The sequence below is a fragment of the Lutra lutra genome, chromosome 1 (genome assembly GCF_902655055.1).
Source record: "Lutra lutra chromosome 1, mLutLut1.2, whole genome shotgun sequence".
Taxonomy (NCBI): domain Eukaryota; kingdom Metazoa; phylum Chordata; class Mammalia; order Carnivora; family Mustelidae; genus Lutra; species Lutra lutra.
This window is the reverse complement of record NC_062278.1, coordinates 136,699,953-136,722,221: the sequence shown is the minus strand read 5'-3', so window position 1 is coordinate 136,722,221 and position 22,269 is coordinate 136,699,953. Positions and strand designations below refer to the sequence as shown.

The following is a 22,269-nucleotide window of genomic DNA, read 5'->3' as shown; positions in this document are numbered from 1 at the left end:
CAGGACTCTGATTATATTGTCAGTTGTTTTCTTGGTTACTGTTCCACATCATGAAGAAATAGCCATCATTCTCTGAATGCTGTTGACACTGTAGAATGAATATATATATTAACTGTTAAATAAACATACGTTTGTTTGGAATATCTTGGAATAGTTGAAAGATATTTGAATGTCTTTCATTCTAAAGAGCCATCCATAGAATAAAAATGGTCTGTATTTTTACAAGGGAAAGATGAGAAATAGAGACTTGGTTTATTTTAGTGGTGTAATAACTTTTAGCTCAACCATACAGAAGAAGCATGTGGCTATATTACTGTCCAAGGAGGTGTTGACCATATTTAAGTATGTTTCGCATGTATATTGTATAGTTTGAAAATGAGTTGTTGGTAATTTTTCAGGTAAGATTGAAAATTAAAATAGGAAAATGCTACACCAGAATGTCATAAATCATTTTCTTTATAAACAATGAAAACATGAATTGTATTCAGTATTAGAGCATAAAAGTTTCTGTTAATCTGTCTAGAGATCATTGCCACATTCATTCCCATTTTTTAGAAATCGTACCTTGTTATTTGGTTTTAATAGCCTATGATGCTAAAATGTGTTTTAAGTAATTTCTTTTGAATCTCACTATGTTTCAGTTATATCTATTTATAATGTTTTCCAGTTTGTGCTTTTTATGTTTCACATTATATTACCTAATTACTTTTGTCCTTTTGTACATATGCTGAGCCACCAATAAGTTCAAATTGGCTATAGGGAGTAAAATAATATAGAATGAAATCTGGAAAAAAGTGGTGGTAATGTTTAGTAGTTTATTAAGAGATTTTTTAAAATTAGATAGCTGTTTAAGATCAGTTTTCATTCTTGCAGATTTCATACAGGTTTTATCTATGTCAGGTATGATTATTAGAAGAATATTACTAAAGATGATATTTTTCTTTATGCAAAAAGGCTACGGAAATTAAGTTTTAATTCACAAATAATATTTACTTGTTATACTGGTACATCAGTATTCTAATTTTACATTTTATTAATACTATGGAATCCTTTTCAGTGGAATTGTTTTCCACATTTGTTTTCAAATGTCAAATTTCCATTTTTTAATTTTATGTAATTTCAATACTTGATATTATTTTACTGTGTATTAGAATAGTATGTTCATTATCTGAACACTTTTATGTCATTTCAGTGAAATGAAGTTTAACATGTGATTTGTTTTATATTGAGGTGTTTTGATTTAAAAATTTTTGTGTTATAATGCCATTTATTGTAGATATAATGAAATGATTTCCTTCCTTTCAAGAGTTAAAACAGGTGATAGAAAAAATGATTAATGAGTAGGCTAACAATTATTCTCTAAAAGCCTAAAATAATATGTTATAAATTTTTTTCAGGTTTCCTTTCTCATTGTTTGCTTTGGTTTAGGATTTCTTCTGGGATAGAATGTTTGAAGCGATTTCATTTATTTTTCTAGGTATTTGCTTTTTTGCCAGCATCTCAGTTGAGGGAAAGCTCAGCTGATCTCTATATCTTCATTCTTCTTTGCTTTGCATTTGCCGATCAAGACTTGTATTTTGTACTGAGTCTGAAGTCATCTTTGACCTGTTACAAGAGCATGCATTTTCAAGTGTCAGTTAGATTTGTGGATCAATAAAGGTCTCTTGAAAGGTAAGCATATGTTTATTCAAAATGTACATTCAAAATTTGAATACCATCAATACCTGTCTAAGTCCGTTTGGGGTGCTCTAACAAAAATACCATAGACTTGGTGACTTACAGACACCAGAAATTTATCTCTCACAGTTCTGGTGACTGGGAAGTCCAAGATAAAAGTTCCAGTACTTGGTTCATAGACCACCATCTTCTTTATGTGTCTTTACATGGTGGAAGGAATAAGAAAGTTCTCTGTGGTCTCCTCTTATAAGGGCCCTAATCCCATTCATGAGGGCTCCACCCTCATGACCTAATCACCTCCTGAAGGCCTCACTTGAATACCATTACATTGGGATTTAAAATTTCAGCATATGAGTTTTGAAGGGACAAAGACATTTATCTGTAACAATATCCTTATTATAGTAATGTGTTCTATAGATTCAAAAATAAAAAGTATATGTGTGTGTGTGTGTGTGTGTGTGTGTGTGTGTGTGTGAGGAAGAGAGAGTTTATACATATTGTCATGTTTAGATTGTAGACTTCTTCAAGGAATGATGTTATTCTCTAACAGTTACTCAGAGTTCTCTGATCAGTTTCTTTCCACTTCTTATATCTAGTCACTGGTTTCCAGTTTTTTTCCTAATTGTTTTCCTTCTCTTTTAACCAAGCCTTAAGAGGAGACTTAGAAAGGTTTTCCTGCTGGGAGACTTTTAGCAGTTTCCATATAGAATGCTTTTTATATCCATATCTGTCTCTGTCCCTTTGGCACCCCACCCCACCCTGTTCACTGAATTTATTAAAGGAGTAGCAGAAGTAGAACTATTGAATTTGGAGTTGAAGATATCTCAGATTGGAGACGTTCACATTTTTTTTTAAACCACAACCCATTGTAAGAAATGAATGTTATATTTATGAGCCATTTTCCACAGGTATAAATGTACCAATGAAACAAACAGAAGTTGAAATAGTTTTAACCCTAACTGGAATGTATGCTATGCTCTATTCTAACTTTTGTATATTTCATTTAATACATGCTCCTTCCTGTAACTGATTTATTTCCCTATCTCTTAATGGATTGCCTTTGCAGTTTTAAAAACCATACTTTAGATCGCTTATATGTTAATGACTAACTCAGGACGTAAATGGAATCAGACAGTTTGTTTTCTGTCTTAGTCAAGCTGCCATTTCTCTTGTCTTCTCCATGCTTTTCTTCTCTCTCCGTATTCACTACAAGCTATCAAATGGTGTGGTCCAAGAGCTGAGTAACTGCTGGGAAACACCAGAACACTTAACTTGGTTCTTCTATAGTGAGAACACAGGTACAGATGGTCAAATCTCAAGATTTGAAAAGGGGCTAAATCTTTGACATAATCATCCCTTTATAGTAAAGTGTATATTTCTTTATCCTTGTCTTGCTTGTTCTGTCAATGTAAATTTTATGTGAAGGATGATGCCCTCAAGCCATTCCTCATTTAAAACATTTTTAACTTGTTTTAAGTCCTGTATATCAGTTGAGAATAACTCAGATCCTTTCCCAAAGTGACCTCTTCTACTACTCATTCCTATCATATTTAACATTTTTATCCTTTAAAAAATTGCAAGTATTTTTTCCTGATTATAAAAGTTGTGCTAGAAAGGTTGGTGTATATAGAAAAGTAAAAGAATGATAAAATTTATCCCTAATGAAATGCAGCAAAAGGAATTCTAAAAGGAAAGTTCGTGATAATGATAAATGCTTACAGTAAGAAACAAGAAAGAGCTCAAATAAAGAAAACTAGCTGTATACCTCAAGGAGCCAGAAAAAGAAGAACCAACTAAGCACAAAATTAGAAGAAAGGAAACAACAAAGAGCAAAAATAAATGAAATAGTGACTAAAATGACAAGAGAAAATATCAGTGAAACTAAGAGCTATTTTTTCTTTCTTTTTAATTTAAAAAATTTATTCAGAGAGAGTACACAAGTGCAAGTGAGTGGGGGGAGGGCAGAAGGAGAGAAGCCCCAAACAGACTTCCTTTTGAGTGTGGAACTTGAGGCAGGGCTTGATCCCACTACTCAAGAGATCACCTGAGCCAAAATGAAGAGTTGGATGCCCAACCAGCTGAGCCACCCAGGCACTCCAAGAACTTTTTTTTTTTTTTTAAATACAAAATAGACAAAACTTTATCTAGATGTACAAAAACAAGAGGACTCAAAAAAATGAAATTAGAAACTATGGAGGAGATTTTAGAACTGACATCACAGAAATACAAAGATCATAAGAGACTACCGTGAACAATTATACACCAACAAATTAGACAACCCAGAAGAAATTCCTGGAAACATACAACTTATGAAGACTGAATCATGTGAAATAGAAAATTTGAACAGACCAGTCACTAGGAGGGAGATTGAATTAGTATTCGGAAACCTCCCAAGAACATCTCGGCTCATTCTACGGTTTGGCTGTTCTGGACATTGCTGCTATGAACATTTAGGGTGAATGTGGCCTTTCTTTTCACTACATTTGTATCTTTGGGGTAAATATCTAGTAGTGCAGTTGCTGGGTCGTAAGGCAACTCTATTTTTAACATCTTGAGGAACCTCCATACTGTTTTCCAGAGTGGCTGTTCTGCTTCCAGGAACATGTTGTGATGAGCGCTGGGTGTTACACGCAACTAATGAATCATTGAACACTACATTGAAAACTAATGATGTACTACTATATAGTGGCTAACTGAACATAAAAAAACAAACAAAACCAATTTAGTTTTTCTGCCAAGAAAGAAAAGTCCAGGACTGGATGGCTTAACAGGTGAATTTTACCAAACGTTTAAAATAGAAGTATTGCCAGTCCCTTTCACACTCCTCCAAAAAACAGAAGAGGAGGTGATACAGTTGACCCTTAATCAATGTGGGTTTGAACTGGTGTGAATCCACTTATTTATGTTAGAGTTATTGTTGCAGTGAGGAATTATGGTGAATGAGGTAATGTTCCCTATATATAAAGAGCCAATCTCACCATTTTTATTTGGCCTAGTACTAGAAATTATGGTGAGGGCAATCAGGCACAAAAAGAAATAAAAGACATTCACATTGGAAAGGAAGATTTAAAACTGTATTTGCAGAGGTATTATATGTAAAAACCTTAAAGACCTCAGAAAAAAATTGTTAGAACTAATAAATGAACTCCGTAAAACTGCAGGATACAAAGTCAATATATGGGAATGTGTTGTATTTCTGTAAACTAACAATGAACTTTCTGAAAGTGAAATTAAAAGAACAGCCCCATTTACATGCATCAAAAAGAATAAAATGTCTAGGAATAAATCAGTACACTGAAAATTATGACATTGATGAAAGAAATTGAAGAAGGTAGGAAAAAATGGATAGATACTCTGTGTTCATGGCTTGGAGGAATTAATATGTTAAAATATCCATACTATTCAGAGTAGTAGATGAATAAGATCTAATGTATAACATGGTAACTAGTTGATATCACTGTATTATAGAAGTGAAATTTACCAAGAAATTAGAAATTTAATGTTCTCACTAAAAAAAAAGTATGTACAGTGATGGATGTGTTGATTTCATTAATCCAGTTTATCAGTTAATCATTTTACAGTGTGTATGTACATCAAATCATGATGTATGCTTTGAATATTTTATATTACATTATATTGAGGTCCGTTATACCTAATACAGCTGAACAAAATTTAAAAATGTAAAAAACCAAAAAATTCCTACTCCTGTACTATAGAGAGGTACTGGTCTAACATTTTATAAATACAACCTTTTTTTTTTTAAAAGATTTTATTTATTTATTTGACAGAGAAATCACAAGTAGGCAGAGAGGCAGGCAGAGAGAGAGGGGGAAGCAGGCTCCCCTCTGAGCAGAGAGCCCGATGCGGGGCTCGATCCCAGAACCCTGAGATCATGACCTGAGCGGAAGGCAGAGGCTTAACCCACTGAGCCACCCAGGCGCCCCATAAAAATACAACTTTTAAAAAAAAAATGTTACTTAGGGGTGCTTGGGTAGCTCAGTCATTAAGTGTCTGCCTTTGGTTCATATCAGGATCCTAGGGTCCCCCGCATTGGGCTCCCTGCTTGGCGGGAGGGATGCTTCTCTCTTTCTCACTCCCCCTGCTTGTGTTCCCTCTCTCTCTTCTCTGATACTCTCTCTGTCAATTAAATAAATAAATAAAAATCTTAAAAAAAAAACTAAAATGAAAAATAAGTGAACTTTAGATAAATATTTTATCAAAACCGTAAATACTTATTCCTAAGAGTCTTCCAAAATAGCATTCTTCTCTGAAGGAAGACTATGAAAATATTTAAATATTTTGATAATAAGAAAATAGGGAAATGTTCATCTAAAAGCAGAGTATCTTTTTATTTTAAAGTCATTTCTTTTTTTTTTAAATTATTTCTTGAGGTGAAATTCACATAACTTAAAATTGAGAAAATAGTAGCATTTAGCCCATTCACAGTGGTGCACAACCTCCACTTCTCTGTAGTTCCACACATTTTCACCACTCCAAAGTAAAACACCTTACCCTTTTAACAGTTTCTCCTCGTTCTGCCCTTTCCCCAATCCCTGGTATGTGTCAGCCTGCATTCTGTATTTGAATGTGTCATACGAATGGAATCCTATAGTGTGTGATCTTTAAGTCTGGCTTCTTTCACTTGGCGTACTATTTTCAAGGTTCATCTGTGTTGTAGTGTGTGAGTACTTCATTACTTTTCATATTCAAATAATACTCCATTGTATATTATATATAAACATTTGGTTTGCTTCCACCTTTTGGGTATTGTGAATAATGCTTCTATGAATTCATATTTACATATATTTCTTTGAATACCTGTTTTCAGCTTCTTTACATATATACCAGGAGTGAAATTTCTGTGTCATATTATAATTCTTTACGTGTTTGAGGGACCACTCAATTTTTTACCATAGCAGACTCGGCATTTGATATTCCCACAAGCAGTGCATGTGGGTTCAGTTTTTTCCACATCTTGTCAGCACTTGTTATTTTCCCTTTTTTTCGATAATCAGAATGATCATTATGATCTTAAGATCATTGTGAATGCCTTTGAGCCAAGTAACATCGTAGAGAAATAATTATATCCAATATTTCATGTGTAGCAATTATACATCAATTCAGAATATCACTGAATTGTTTTAAACCTTCCAGCTTTAACCAACACATGGTCATTGTTTTCCAGAATAAAAGATTTCTTACTTTTCTTCATTTTCTCAAAATCATTACTATATTTTATTTCATATTTCTACCATGATATTTTGTGTGTGTGTGTGTGTGTGTGTGTGTATGTGTGTATAGTTCTTTGTTTTTAGCCACAGTTTTAAGATACCACGCTTTATGTTTAATTCTCATAGGAGAATTATGTCTCTATTACTATGGATAGCACACCACAATTGTACTTCCAGGTTCCTACATCATAAAATAACATTTTTGTAAGGTTATCTATGTTCTCTCTGAAGAAATATCTCACTTATCCTGGACTTTCTATTTTAGTATGGACTAGTGAACGAGCGTTTCCTTGGCCTTTTGCTGAAGTGTCAGTCTCAGATTTCTTGTCGTCATATTACTGAATTAATTCTGGTATTGCTTGGATCTCATTGTCATCTTTATTCTTAGGTTCCTTTAAGTAAATTTTCAAAAGGTTAAATGGTGAAAGTTGTATTTTCTGAGCTATACATATTAGACATATTAGAATTTTTTCTTTTTTTTAATGTTTTTCTTTTATTCTCACAGTTGATCATTTAGCTGGGTATATATTTCTAGATTTAAAATAATTTTTCTCAAAACTTTGAAGATTTTGCTCAGTTTTCTGCCATCCCTTATTCCTTCTTAGAAATTTGAAACTAGTCTCACTTACTGAAAAATGTTCTAGGTGATATCACAGTGAAAACAAAATAGAAATTCTTAACTTCATTAAGGTTCAGTTTTAAGGTAGCAAAGTCCACAAGAAGCAAGATAAATAAATATCTAGTAGGGTAGATGGTTGTGCTCTGAAGGCAAATAAAGTAGGGAGTGGAGGATAGAGAGTTCAGAGTATAGGGAGAGGGATGGAAATTTTAAGTAGGGTTGTTAAAAAAAGCCTCTCAGAAAAGGTAACATTTTGGTAAAAACCTGACAGAGATGAGGAGTGAGCATCTTAAGCAGAGGGAACAAGAGGTGGAAAGGCCCTGATATTAGAATATTGCTTATGTGTTCAGGAAAAAAGTATGTTCATTGTGGCTGCAGCAAAGTGATGGGACAGTAGTAGGGATTAAATTATAGACATGACTGTGAATCTAGGTCTTTTAAGATGTGTATTTAGTTTTTATTTTGAATAATATGGAGAGCCATTGGTGAGTATCAGCTGGTTTATAGTTTAAAAGAATTACAGTTAATTTAAAATCAGTTAAAATTTATTTTAAGAGAGCAAGGGCAGGAACGGAGCGATCATATAGAAGGTTAGAAATGAGAGATGATTGTGGTTTGGACAGGATTTGCTGGTGGATTAGATTTGAATTACACAAGAGAGTGAGAAAGAGGAGTCGAGAATGACTCTAGTAATGTTTTGGTCTGAATAATAGAAAGTAGAGTTTCATTTGATGAAGAAGGGGAAGATTATGCAAGATGTACATTAAAGGGAGAAGGCTAAGAATTTGGTTTTGAACATGCTGAATTTGAGATGTTTATTAGATACCAAGTGGAAAGGTCAAGGAAACAGATATACTAGTCCAGAGTTAAGAGGTCTGGGATAGGGGCGCCTGGGTGGCTCAGTGGGTTAAGCCGCTGCCTTCGGCTCGGGTCATGATCCCAGGTCCTGGGTTCGAGCCCCACATCGGGCTTTCTGCTCAGCGGGGGGCCTGCTTCCTCCTCTCTCTCTGCCTGCCTCTCTGCCTACTTGTGATTTCTCTCTGTCAAATAAATAAATAAAATCTTTAAAAAAAAAAAAAAAGAGGTCTGGGATAAAGGAGATAAGCCATGGAAATTGTCAGTTGTAGATGGTATTTTTAAAGGGGTAATATTTTTGTAATCCAGTAAATACAGCTGGAGGCAATTAAAGGTCCTGACTTTGGAGCATTTCTAAGTAACAGGGTTAAGGAAAGTAGAATTAGTAGAGAAGGCCAGGGGCAGAAAACTCAGTGAGGTAAGAGGAAAACTTATTTGGCTTTCAGAAAATCTGAAAGCTATTGAAGCTAAATGGTATAAATATTTCAAGGAAGGGGACTGATCATCTGTGACATGTTGCTGAAAGGTGAAGTTATGGATGAGTTGTGATTTGACTGTTGGATTTAGCAATGAGAGGTCATTGGTGACTTTGAGAAGAGTAGTTTTATTAAAGGACAAAATCTGATTGGAGTGGGTTTAAGGGAGAGTGGAAGGAGAAACATGGCAGCTTAACAGGGAAGTTGAAGTTAAGAAAAGACTTTTTTTTTTAAGTAGAGGAGAAGTAGCATACATCAATCAGTATTGAGATTTCCTCAATGAAGAGGAATAACTGGTGATACAAGAAAATGGAGAATGGCTGAAGCAATATGTAAAAGTGGAGAGGTTGGGCTTAGATAAGAGCATAGTTGGTCTGTCCTTAGTAATAGAAGGGAAGGCAGAGATATGTACAGATCCATGTTTAATAATCTTCAGTCAAGCTTTGTACTGCTTTCAGGGTATGTGGCATAGAAGAGGCATCATGATGACTAGTTGCTTCACACTTCTTTGGGATTATTTTATTCTGTTAATTCACCCTTTTGCGCTTTTTGTGTTAGCACTGTAGATGAGTGGTGGGTTCCATTTTAGGAATTTTGTGTTAAAAATTTTTTGTTGTTAACGGAATTAAGACCCATTACAAGCATTTATTAAAGACCTCTTGAAGTTTTTGAAATGATATTTGTGTAAATATTTCTATAATATGTCCTAGAGAACCATCAAGCTACGTTAAGATCAGAAAGCTGAGCCATTGACTCCTGTCTCATACTAGCCTTAGGGAGTTTATGGTTCATATGCACTTATCAGAAAAGTAATAAATTGCTTCATGTCCTAGATTGTTGGAACCAAGGGTGAAACTATGAATGTAAAAATCCATGAATGCCAAGGGTCTCCTGTGTTCCTTATGACTCCTATTTCTCCCAGTCACTGCAGCTTAGGAGTACAGTCGATGAATATGGGATACAGTGATAGCATTGTTTTAGTGTTTTCTTTCTGGTTTAGCATGACTACTGGCATCACTAATGTGTTTCTGAGCCGCATAATGCTTTTCTTCCTACCTGTTCCTTTCAAGTTTCCAGCTTTCTGTAGTGATGAAACTCCACTTCTGGCTGGAGTTATTGCTCATGATGTCTTGTGACATGATTTAAGCATCTTGTTCACTATGCTCAAATATTGTTGAGCTTAATTTAGTAAGGATAACAGGTAGGACAGGAGCAATTGTAAAATTAAAAAAAAAACAGCTTCCTTGTGCTTATGGTTCCCCATAGCATGTGGGTGCTGCAGACCCTACCTTTTTCTAAAACCTGGTACTGGGTTCCTAGATCACTGGGCTGGCGAACATTTTGAGTAATATCACTTATATATTCATAAGACTACTTGTGCAGTTAGGACACATCTACTGAGAGGCTATTTGGTATACTGTCTGTCAGTGTACTTAGTACTCTGTCTTTGGGAGCACCTACTATTATGGATGTAATAGAAATAAGATGACTTGTGCTTTTTTTTTTTTTTTTAAATTTTATTTATTCATTTGACAGAGATCACAAGTAGGCAGAGAGGCAGAGAGAGAGGAAGGGAAGCAGGTTCCCTTCTGAGCAGAGAGCCCAACGCGGGGTTTGATCCCAGGACCCTGAGATCGTGACCTGAGCTGAAGGCAGAGGCTTTAACCCACTGAGCCACCCAGGCACCCTGATGACTTGTGCTTATTGAAACTATTTTGATTCCCTCTAAATGCAGGTTCTAGCTTATTGCCTTACCTTTTAGGCAAGAATAAAAGTTCTCTCATTTTCTCTTGGTGTGTACCCACATCACATCTTTGTCTAATATGTGAAATATATCTATTAGTTTGTAATGAGGCTGCCAGTACTTCATGGGTTGACTCTGAGAAGATACTTCAGGGAAATGTTTTCATGGATGAATAGTTTATGTATCATAGACCAGTCCTTCATCGTATTCTTAGCTGATTCCTTGTTATATAACTTTATCATTTAACATCATTTAATGTGTCTCCTTCCCTGGGCTTCATACATATATTTGTCCAGTGGGTTGCCATTTTGTCACCTGGGACTTGGTTTCTGTGTTTAGGTTACTGATGTAAACCATTTGCAGTGACTTTCCCTTTATAAGCACAGACTTTTATGCAAAAATCCCAGCTATCTCATTTTGACACACTTGTGTTCCTATGTAAGCTAATATTGATATCCGTCCTCAAACCTCTAATTATATCCTAATAGTTTTTCTAAGTTAAATAAGATGAACCATTATCTCTATGTGGTTTTATGCTAGTAAACACATAAATTGTTTAGAGTAACACATAAAGATTGTTCTTAAATACTATTCATTGAATTAAAAAACTTTAAGTGGGGAAGATCTTTGGGAACATTAGGGAGGTGAAAGGGTAATTCTCTGTTAATAGGCTCTAAGATGTCATCAGCTTTGAGAGTAGAACCAATCTGAACTCATCTATTTATTTGATCAACAGTTACTTATTAACTGTTTACTATGTGGCAGGTAGTCTGCTAACTCCTAAATAAATATATCATTTTAAGATGTTTTTCTTTTTAAATTGGATGATGTAAGGAAAATCAATTTTCTTTTTTTTTTGTTTGCTAAGTTTATTATGAATTTTTTAGGTTTTCGATATACATGTACATAACTCTCACTTTTCAATAATGGAGAAACAGCCAACTCTAGATAAAACTGAAGTTTGGAAAATACAGAATCTGCTTCACATTCTCTTCCTCTTATTCACTTTTATGGACAGTGAAATTGACCAGTAATTTTCAACTCTACTTTGCAGTTCTGCTAGTCCTTTGTGATAGCTGGTAGACTTGAAAGAAGCATCATGAATTGAAAGGGAGAAGTTATATGAACATATAATCAGATAAATAGACAATGGATCCCTTATAATTGAGAGGTGACTGTATTTCTACTTTACATAGAAATTTGAAGTTCTTACTCTAGGTATTCCCATTTAGGCATACTTTGTAATTTGTGAACAGCTGACTCATTTAAAGAAATCTTTAATTTATCATTATTGGACCATTTTGAAACTAACATTTTATTTATTGTTGAGACAAAATAAAGTTTTGGTTATTAGAAATATGTGTTCAGAATTTTATAAATGACATGAACTAATTTTGCCTCAACTTAAGAGTTACTTAATTTTTTCAATATGTAGTGAAATATTGGCTGGATATTTAGAAAGCCTAAATTACTTGGAATGTATTTGAAACCTCTCTTCTTATGTACTTCTGTTCAAAATGTTACTTATTTTTGGATCATTTATAGTATAGGCTTGAAGTTTGGAGTTTTACATTTTCAGCCTTATAAAGACTTATAAATATATTTATGTTAGTTCTATTGGAACTAAGTAATTTTATCCACATAATTGTCATTCAGCTGTAGCTGTCTGGAATAAAATTTCTTGAAATAGGTAGCCATTTTCCACATGAAATAACCATTTAAAAGTGTTTTTCATCTGATAGCATGTATTTTAATTTTTATAAGTAGCACAGAGCAATTGAAGTATTTATGTAGCTAAGGGAGATTATCAGCTCAAGTTCAATAGTATGTTGTTGGACATTATTAAACTGTGAGGATATTTTATAATTTTTAAAAAATACTTTCATTATTATTTTTATAAAATACATGTGCTTTTGTTATATCTTATGTGTTCATCTAATTTCCTATTGTAGTTACCGATTAAAAGTGAATTGTGTATCAGTGGGGTTCTAAAACCTCGACATTATTTTAATCTGATAACAAATGGGTTTAAGTTCATGTTCTTTCGGTTGTTGGCAACAAATCTAAACCTGTATTTTTTGGATTTATGAGGATAAGTCCTGCTTTGGCAATCTTGTAGATCCTCCAGAGAATAGTTAAACAGTGATTAATCATTGTTTCTTCACTGAGTGTGCAGAAAAGAATGGAAAAGCTGCATTTCACACTTCTGAAGCAATTAATCCCCATGATCTTAGCCAGGTTTGTCTTGTAGATAAGTCGGGATACAAAACGGTACCTAATTTATCAATGTATGCATGCCATAAAGTATAAAACACACAATTTATTTCATATCATTTATAGTCAAATGTAAAAAAAAAGTGACTTTGCCATATCCAAGAGTGTTTCCTACATTACCTTCATATAAACTAAGTACCAGAGATTACAATGGGATTCCTGTTTATTGTGCACATCTGGTGCAGTCACTATGCATTTTCTCATTCACTTGCTGGCATTTTTAGTGATTGTGGCATAAATCACCTTGCTAATCAGAAACATAAGTGACGGGAAGTCATCTCCTTTTTTTGAACAATGGGAAAAAACATATGGCTTCTCAGACAGGACTTGGCTGTTATACTATTTATGTGGCATTATATTCTGTATTTAGAATTTCATATTAATTGCAGTGGTTTGATTGAAGGCATTGAATACCCAGGGTTTGTGGTCAAAGTGTTTGTTTTGTACCATTTCCATAACAAATAAACAGAAGAAGGTAAACTTAAATGCCTTGTATTAAATTTTTTTTTTTTTTTTAAATAAAAACTACTTTGGGAAGAGTTTTTAAGATTAAGATGAAGTAAAGAATATGTATACTTTAAAATGTGTGGATGTTTCTTTAGGCACATAGATACAGTAATTTTAAGTTATAAGTTAATTTTTAATTATACCTATTTGAAAACACTGCATGGATTAGAGTAAAAATTACTATACTATAAGCGCTAAACTGTAATTGACAGTAGTTTGCTTTTCTAGTAGTGGTATTTCAAGATGTGTTACATTTTAAATGAATTATTGGTTATTAGAACCACTTCTGCATATACCCCAAGTGAAAGTAAAAGATGAAAAAACTTTCTAAAATGTGCGAAATTTGTATGTGCAGACTTCAGAGACAACCCTTAGTGAATTTGATGCTATCTGTTACAGAATGCTTGCTGTAAATTTGAAGGTATTTTTCTTTTTCCTCAATAGTCACCTAATTCTCAGAAGGTAGTGCATATAATGGCCTTTCATGTTTACTTGGTTTTTTAATACTTAACTTCTTATCACTTACTGTTTTCCATTTTCTTACTGTTGGGTAGCAAGGAAAGATTTATTTTGAATGTGTAAATTTCAAATGAAAATTTATTTGTTCAGAGAACCTTATGTCTTTTAACAGTTTGTTTTCTATATTACAAGTGACAATAAATTAGTGAGGCAATTTTTTTAACAAATATATCAGAGCCTATTTATTCGAATGTGTGTTTATTTCCTTTGAAGTAGTCCCTTTGGGAAGATGTATACATAATCCATTAATCAAAGTATTTTAGGAATGCCTCTTTTTGAATTTTCTTCAGTGGAATTGATGTATAGCTGCCCCAAATGGATACTTTTCAGGGAGATAAGATTCATTTTGTGTATGTATGTGCTAGTATTTTTGTTTTTAAAAAAATCAATCAATCATAATAGCTTGTACCTCAGCCTGTATATATCTTGTAGATAATTGGACACTATGAATAGAAATAGAGTTTTGAAAAACTGCCTGAATTTTAAATAAATGGTCATACTTATCATTTTGTTTTAGACATCTTTTATGATATTGTCTCAAGGACCACCTGCAGTAGGAGTCCACAAATTGAATAAATGCAACCTAAGGAGAGACTTTTTTTTCCCCTGTTGTTCTTGCTTGTTTCAAAAATGCCACTATGAAGATTATCTAAGATAAGTGTGCTATTTTAAAAAAAATACGTACTTACCATTGAATGGAGACTTTTTAGATTAAAATTATCCAGTCCTCAGAAATTACCTGAAATCTACTCATACTGCCTCAATCCTTGTCCATTTTTATTTCCTTCCTTCCTTTAAAACTTCTTCCTCCTCGTTCCCCTGTTCTTTGTTTTTTTTTTTTTAATTGAGATGTATGTCTTGTAAAGAACAATTTTAAAGTTGTATAGTTTTAAACACATATAGGTTTCTTTTTTCCTTCACCAAAATATAAAAGGATAAGATGTTAAAATCTAAAAAAATAGTAGTTTATGACATGGCTAAAAGTATCAGAGTAAATGAGGAAAAATAAAGATTTCTATTTTTAGTGAGTGAACACTTTGGGATTTGTTAGTTTGGGATTTGGAGTTTCAAAGAAAATATTCTTATATAAAGTGCTTGGTGGGAAAAATATATTAACCTAAAGCATTTGGTTATTCATCATGTTTATAAAGGCAGGGATTTAATTTCTAAGTGTATGTATGTCCTTTTTTGAATATACTTGAACTACTAGTGATGTTGATATTTACTGTACATTTTGTCTAAAATTTGCTTTTCAGAGCTTTTAATTATTCTCTTTTACCTCTAGTCCATTCTTTGTCTCATTTATATTCATACTTTGTTGGTACATACTACCCTCTAAAGTAGATTCTGAATTGAGTGTAGAAATTGTAAGAAAAGCTTTTGTTCTTTCCTGTGTTCTCATGACTTAAAGAAGGAATCCTTCTATTGTAGGGATAAATTTACTGGTAATTTGCAGCCAGGAGGATTATTACTTACAGTCCCTCTCTCTAGCCATCCCTTTCCTGCCTTGGTGTCTGTAAGTGCCTTTAGGAATGTTGACAGAGGCAGAATGCCTTCTGTTGGAAATGCTGTGGGTCGGTAGTGTGACACTGTTGGCATAATCACACTAAAATTCAGATAAAAATGTTAATTTGTGAACTGTTTCTCAAAAAGGAGGCTTTTCTTTCTGAGTGAGAAAGCTGCGTTGAGTGGCATATATAATTCAGAAACTTTAATATGAAATTTTTAATGGAGTATATTAAGTATGAGGAAAATGGACTATATTTTCTTCCTCCTTGTTTTTTAGTGTTTGATTCTTCTGGGTAGGGTATTCCCAATGTGGACCTCAATTGTGTCTTCTCTAGGGGTTCTGTCATATATATGGAATATGGTGACCAACAGGAATGGTTTGCTGATAGTCTTTACTGTGTAGGAACAAATGTGATTTTTTTAAAAAAATAGTTTATTTATTTGATAGAAATCACAACTAGGCAGAGAGGCAGGCAGAGAGAGAGGAGGAAGCAGGCTCCCCGCTGAGCAGAGAGCCCGATGCGGGGCTCTATCCCAGGACCCTGGGATCATGACCTGAGCCGAGGGCAGAGGCTTTAACCCACTGAGCCACCCAGGCGCCCCAGATTTTTTTTTTTTTTTAAAGAAAAAATTAAAGAATAAAGAGTCAGACCTGGTGATACAGTATTAGTCATTAGGGAGGCAGCATTTCTGAATTCAACCTGTGGTCTGTTTTGTTTTGTTTTCTGGTCTAGTTCTCTTAGGCCTATGTCAGAGATCTGTGGAGAGAGAGAGTGGGTGTGCTGTAAGAAAAAAATAATTAGAATAGGAGGATAAGGGGGCGCCTGTGTGGCTCAGTCGTCAGGCGTGTGCCATCGGCTCAGGTTTTGATCCCAGGGCCCTGGGATTGAGCCCTGCAGCAGGGTCCCTGCTCAGCAGGAAGCCTGCTTATCCCTCTCCAACTCCCCCTGCTTGTGTTCCCTCTCTTGCTGTGTCTTTCTCTGTCAAATAAAAATGAAATCTTAAAAAAAAAAAAACAAAAAACACAACAGGAGGATAAGGAGAAGTATTGTAAGATGCTTGGGGACAAGCAATACTGCTCCTCTACTTTCTAAGCTCAGAGACCAGTAGAAAGGCGTTCTTTCTTCTCTGTTGCCATAATCCAGAGTCATTGGTATTTGACAGACTGCGTTGTGCCACAGTGTTAGAAAATTGTGGGGCACCATGCATGACTGCAGTGCTACTTGACAGAAGGATTGTGAGAGCAAAGGGGATGCAGGGCTCTGGGAGAGTGGGTATATGCTGAAGAAGCTGCAGTGGTCTCTGTTAGTGACAGTGGCAACCCATAGTCAACAGTGCAGAGCCAAGGCAGTACCTCCTGGATGGAAGGAACAGATGAGGCCCACTCATCTGTTTGGAGGGAATGGAGTCAGCAGACCTCAGATACCACACAGGCACAAAGAGGGGTGAGATGATAATGTGCCATGATGGTAAGTGACTGCTAGCTGATTGGACTTGCTCGTAAATACATAGGAGATACTTAAGGATGACTCTTTGAAATGTTCTGGGGGAAAGCTTATAGGAGTCTGGTACCCTGCCCTGTAGGTTATTAGGATTCTCTCGAGAAACAGATTCAATAGGAGATACACATATAAAACAGATATTGGCTCCTGTAGTTGTGGAAGCTAAGTCCCACAATATGCCCTCCGCAAGCTGCAGAACCAGGAAAGCCTGTGGTATAATTCATTTGGAGTCCAAGGGCCTGAAAATTGGGGTGACAAAAGTGGGGACGAGGAAGATCATCAAGTCCTGGTCTGAGTCTAAGTATCTGAGCTGAAGCTGAGACCACGAATTTGCCCTTCCAGCACTTTTGTTCTTTTCAGGTCCTCACTGTATTGGATGAAGCCCGCCCACTTTGATGAGGGCATCTTTCCTACTCAGTCTGATTCAAATGCTAATGTCTTGGAGACACTCTACCAGACACACCCACAAATAACATTTTACCAGCCATCCAAGCACTCTTTAGCTCCATCAACTTGACATGTAATATTAACCATCACAGAGACGAAGGTGAGAGCCAGCAAGTATTAGTTTAATTTATTTTGTAAAATAATTCACAAATTTATAGGAGTACTAAGGATCTTTTTTTTAACCTTTCTTTTCTTTCCCCTTTCCTTTTCCTTCTTTCTTTCCTTCCCCCTCCCTTTTTCTCTCCCTCCCACCCTCTTTTTTCCTTTCTTCCTTTCCTTTCCTTTTTCCTTTCACTTTTCCTTTCCTTTCCTTACCTTACCTTTCCTTTTCTTTTCCCCTTTCCTTTCCTTACCTTTCCTTTCGTTTTTCCTTTTTTCTTTTCTTCTCTCTTTCTTTCCCTCTCTTTCTCTTTCTTCCTCTCTCCCCTCTTTTCTTCTCTCCCTTTCTCCTTCCTTCCTTCCTTCCCACAAAACTTTTTGCTTAACTACCTGTGGTGGCAAAAAGTATTCTAGGTGTTGGATCAATCAAGTTGAAGTATGATTCTTTTCCTTAGAAGCTTGCACTTTATAGGACAGAGAATGGCATTTGAAAAAATTAACATCTAGTTGGGGGTGGGCAGGGAAAATTTTGCCCATTAGAGATGCCTTGTGTTGGGCATAATGGTCCTCCTCGAGCATCCTTCTCTGGGGTGAGCATGGCCTTGGCTTGAACACTGCTGTGAATCTTGAAGATATGACAGCTGGAAATTGTAGTGAACTGCACTCCTCACAGCAGTTTCTCTGAGTGGTGCACCTTGTTGGCTGTTACAGTGGATGTGGGATTCAGTTGGTGAGAAATACAAGTAATTCTTGCTTGTCCATTATTTCCTCTGCTTTCAGCAAATTGATTGTAGAGTCAGAGAAGCTGACTGAAATTGAGTAAGTGTTGGAAAGATTGCAGGAAAAGATAAAAGCTGATAGATACAGAACAAGGACATACATTGATAAACCAACCATTAGTTGACATAGTTGTAGCTCATGTAGTCAAGGATTGATTAGGAAGGCAGTGAAACTAGAAGGTCAATAAGGGATTGAAATTAAATGAAGTCAACAACTAGATGTTTCAGTGAGTTTGAAAGCACTTGTACTGAGTGAGGGAGTAAGAGGGAATTGTGATAATAAAGTATATATTAGTTTAAGATTAATATCCAAACTCTAGGAAATTCTGATACTTTGAAATCCTATCTTGTGAATTGGGAATAAAATTTAACAGCAGAAGATGACAATTATATGTATACATCATAGAATCATAACCACAAATACCATCTAAAATTACAAAGATAATTTTAGTAGTGTAACTTTTCTGCAAAGTAAAGTTTCTGAGCCACTCATATATCCAGTTTCTTGATTGAATAAGTGTATTCATTTATCAGGGAGTGCAGGATTTTTTTTTTTTTTCTTTAAGAACTAGTTTTTCTGTGGGTTATTTTTTTCAATTTGTGTCATAGCCCAAGAAAGTATCTCAGTATTTTTTTCCTCATAAGAAAAACAGGTGGGTTCTCTTCTCAAGAGTTTGTGGCTTTATAATTGATAGAAAAAAATAGAAAAATGAAAAACATTCAAAGCATGTATAGCCAAACATTTCTTGAACTGAAAGAAATAAAGGTAAGATAACAATTTTTTTTTTTAAGATTTTATTTATTTATTTGACAGACAGAGATCACATGTAGGCAGAGAGGCAGGCAGAGAGAGAGAGAGAGAGGAGGAAGCAGGCTCTCCACTGAGCAGAGAACCCGATGCGGGGCTCGATCCCAGGACCCTGAGATCATGACCTGAGCCGAAGGCAGAGGCTTTAACCCACTGAGCCACCCAGGTGCCCCTAAGATAACGATTTTGAATACATAAAAACTTCAGCAGTTCTCCCTTTGTAGAAGGGAATTGGGAGTTGCAACAAATAATTCAGACAATTAAAATAAAAAGATTTATTGTTAGAAGAGGGTTGGACGAAATGATAGTATAAAGCAAGTATACAAAAATGTAATTGAAGATTTTAGGTGGTTGTTCACTGTAAAATTCTTTTACCTTTTCTGTGTATTCAAAAATATTTGTGGGACGCCTGGGTGGCTCAGTTGGTTAAGCAGCTGCCTTCGGCTCAGGTCATGATCCCAGCGTCCTGGGATCGAGTCCCACATCGGGCTCCTTGCTTGGCAGGGAGCCTGCTTGTCCCTCTGCCTCTGCCTGCCACTCTGTCTGCCTGTGCTCACTCTCGCTTCTCTCTCTATGACAAATAAATAAATAAAATCTTTAAAAAAAAATATTTGTAATGTTGAAAAAGTAATATAGCATTTTTCAAATTTGAAATGCATAAAAATGACAGTCTGATGGATAGAATGATAGGTATGTGATATGTATAATAAAATGTCAGTTATAGGATCTAGATGGTGGGTAAAGAATGTTCACTCTAACATTATTGCAACTTTTCTGAATGTTCAGAAATTTTCAGAATAAAATGTGTCATAAACAATGCTTGTCATTAGATGTCTGAGTTCTTGTTGTGTGACCTTAGGCAAGATAATCAGTCTCTGAGCTAGTTTCCTCTTCTGTAAAATGGGCATAATATATAATTTGTAGCTAGTTTTGGGAATTAGAAAAAGTATCTGTAAAGCAGCTGGGAAATGACAGGCATTTGAAAATGCCTCTGATAATAGTAAAACTATAAACTTCAAATTTAGGGATCATACCTTGGTTTTTGCTCAATAAATTTAGAATTTCTGGATATATGAACTAGTTAATTATTTGATGGAACTAGGATGAGGTGAATGCAAGGTGCAATATTTTATTATCAAGATTGCTTAATTTCACACAATGCCTGTGTTCCATGTTCAGAGCCTGTGCAGTTTTCTGGATTATTCTCTAAGTTAATCAGAGCTTGACCCCTACTGATGGGAAGGTAGAACCATCCTTATACAAAGGATGGGATCTCTGACTTTCTAGTAACTACCAAGGAAAACTTTATTGTCTTTAAAAGTATTTTCATTTTGGGGCTGCTGGGTGGCTCAGTTGGTTAAGCTGCTGACTCTGGGTTTTGGCTGAGGTTGTGATCTCAGAGTCAAGGGATCAAATCCCATTGCTTGGGGCTCAGGGTCACCATGGAGTCTGGCTTGTCCTTCTCCCTCTACTCCACCAGACCCCCCCCCCTTCCTGCCCACCCCCAACTCATGCTTTCTCTCACTCTCTTAAATACATAAATATCTTTAAAAAATAAAAATATTTTAATTTTGTAAAGTGTACATAAGTTCTCTGAAGTAGAGTTACTGTATTCTTGTCTTCATTCACAGTTCCATCTGAATATATGGATACCATACATCATTGTGAGGGTTTTGAGTCACATTATGTTTTTTAGAATATATAACAAATGTAAAACATATTTACTGCTAAATGTATGTTATGAATTATATTGATAAATATGTGAATAATTTTTGCATAATACTTAGTAGTACTTTATGACTTTCTTATAAAAGTCAGTCATTCTTTGGTTTCTTTTTAAGAAATAAACTTAGATTTCTGGTTTGTTTAAACCTCGGCTTCAAGTGCATTTATAAAGTACAATCCTCCTGTTTATTTGTTCTGTTTCAATATGCAGGGTGGATAAAAATTACTGAACTTTTTATATTTATGTAAATTTACTTAAAATTAAATTCAAATTTACTACCATATGCCTCAAGGGCTAAACATAATATAGACTATTATAATCATTTATATAAATTAGTTTTAAAAACCAGTTCAATATGTTGAATCAATATGTCATGAATTTCATATCTGTATAGTTGTCATCCTAGTAAATTCCATGGCATGTACTTTTACAGCATACAGATTTTAAATAAAGTTGAATAGACTTTTCTAGCCTGCATTATGGAGGAACTTCTGTTATCTTCCAGTTGAATGATTTAATATCTGAAAGGAACCCGGCTACTTAAATGTGAGTCCTCCAGGTTTTGTATATCCATCAAATCTTATAGGACAGAGTTTTATCTCCTAATAATATTTACTGATTGGCCTTCATTTGCTAATCTTTGTGTGATATAGAATAATATGAAAATATATATTCATTTCAAAGAACTGTTCAGGGAGTGTCCTTGTTTTTTTTTTTTTTTCCTGTGGGTATTTGCCAGTCTGTTGCTACAAATCTTTGTGAAACTGGAGGGGAATGACAAGGCATCCATGAACACACATACTTTTTGTGTATTAATTATTATATTTTGTCACCTAGTGAAGACTGAAAGTATGCTTACGTGTATCTGTGAGTGTAGGGCAGATCTGTGATATTTTTTGAAATCAAAAGAGTACCCTTATATTGAGATAGGGATCATCAGTATTCTAGGAACATCACATATTCCATAGTTCTCATGAATAAAAATTTAAGCTTGAGTAAAATATTAGCAACTTTTGGAAAGAACAGATACAAGCAAATATAGGTAGGAAAAAATAGGTAATAAATTTCTTGAGCAAAAACATAGAACACAAGTAATGAATTATATAGTAAAGGCATTTCCTATTGTCAAAACAGAACAAAAAGTTTCTGTTCATTCTTAAATGAATCTTAAATGATCTTTTTGTGACTTAAATTTTAATTCACTTAAATTTTGGAAAAAATTTCAAATATAGGAGATTTCATGTAAGCATGTGTTCTAGTATTTGTCTTTGGCTTTGAATGTTCAACAGTGTGGTATACTATTATTTTTATGTAATTGTAAAAATCAGGTAGTTTAACCTAAAGGTTATACTATTCAGTGGTTAACAAAAGAAATATTTAATATGTAAACAAAACCAGTTTCCATAACCCCTTGACATTGCTCTCTTTTCATAACCAAATTATGTTAATACATCTAACCTACTGGTGTTTGTTATGTTTACAAAGACTTAGAATAAC

General features: G+C 34.7%; 1 protein-coding gene across 7 annotated transcripts in view; it reads left to right on the top strand.

Moving 5' to 3' along the window:
- The window catches only part of TBC1D5 (TBC1 domain family member 5), a 560,004-nt gene that overhangs the window by 151,980 nt on the left and 385,755 nt on the right, over positions 1-22,269 (top strand). Inside the window, exons 1-2 of one of the 7 annotated variants that reach the window (XM_047737642.1) lie at positions 1,478-1,671; positions 17,274-17,460. The exons of 5 other annotated variants lie outside the window; for them this stretch is intronic. The gene's annotated coding sequence lies outside the window, so the exon portion shown is untranslated. Of the gene's footprint in view, positions 1-1,477; positions 1,672-17,273; positions 17,461-22,269 lie in introns of those variants that run through there. One more of the 7 variants, XM_047737648.1, reaches the window with a different exon arrangement.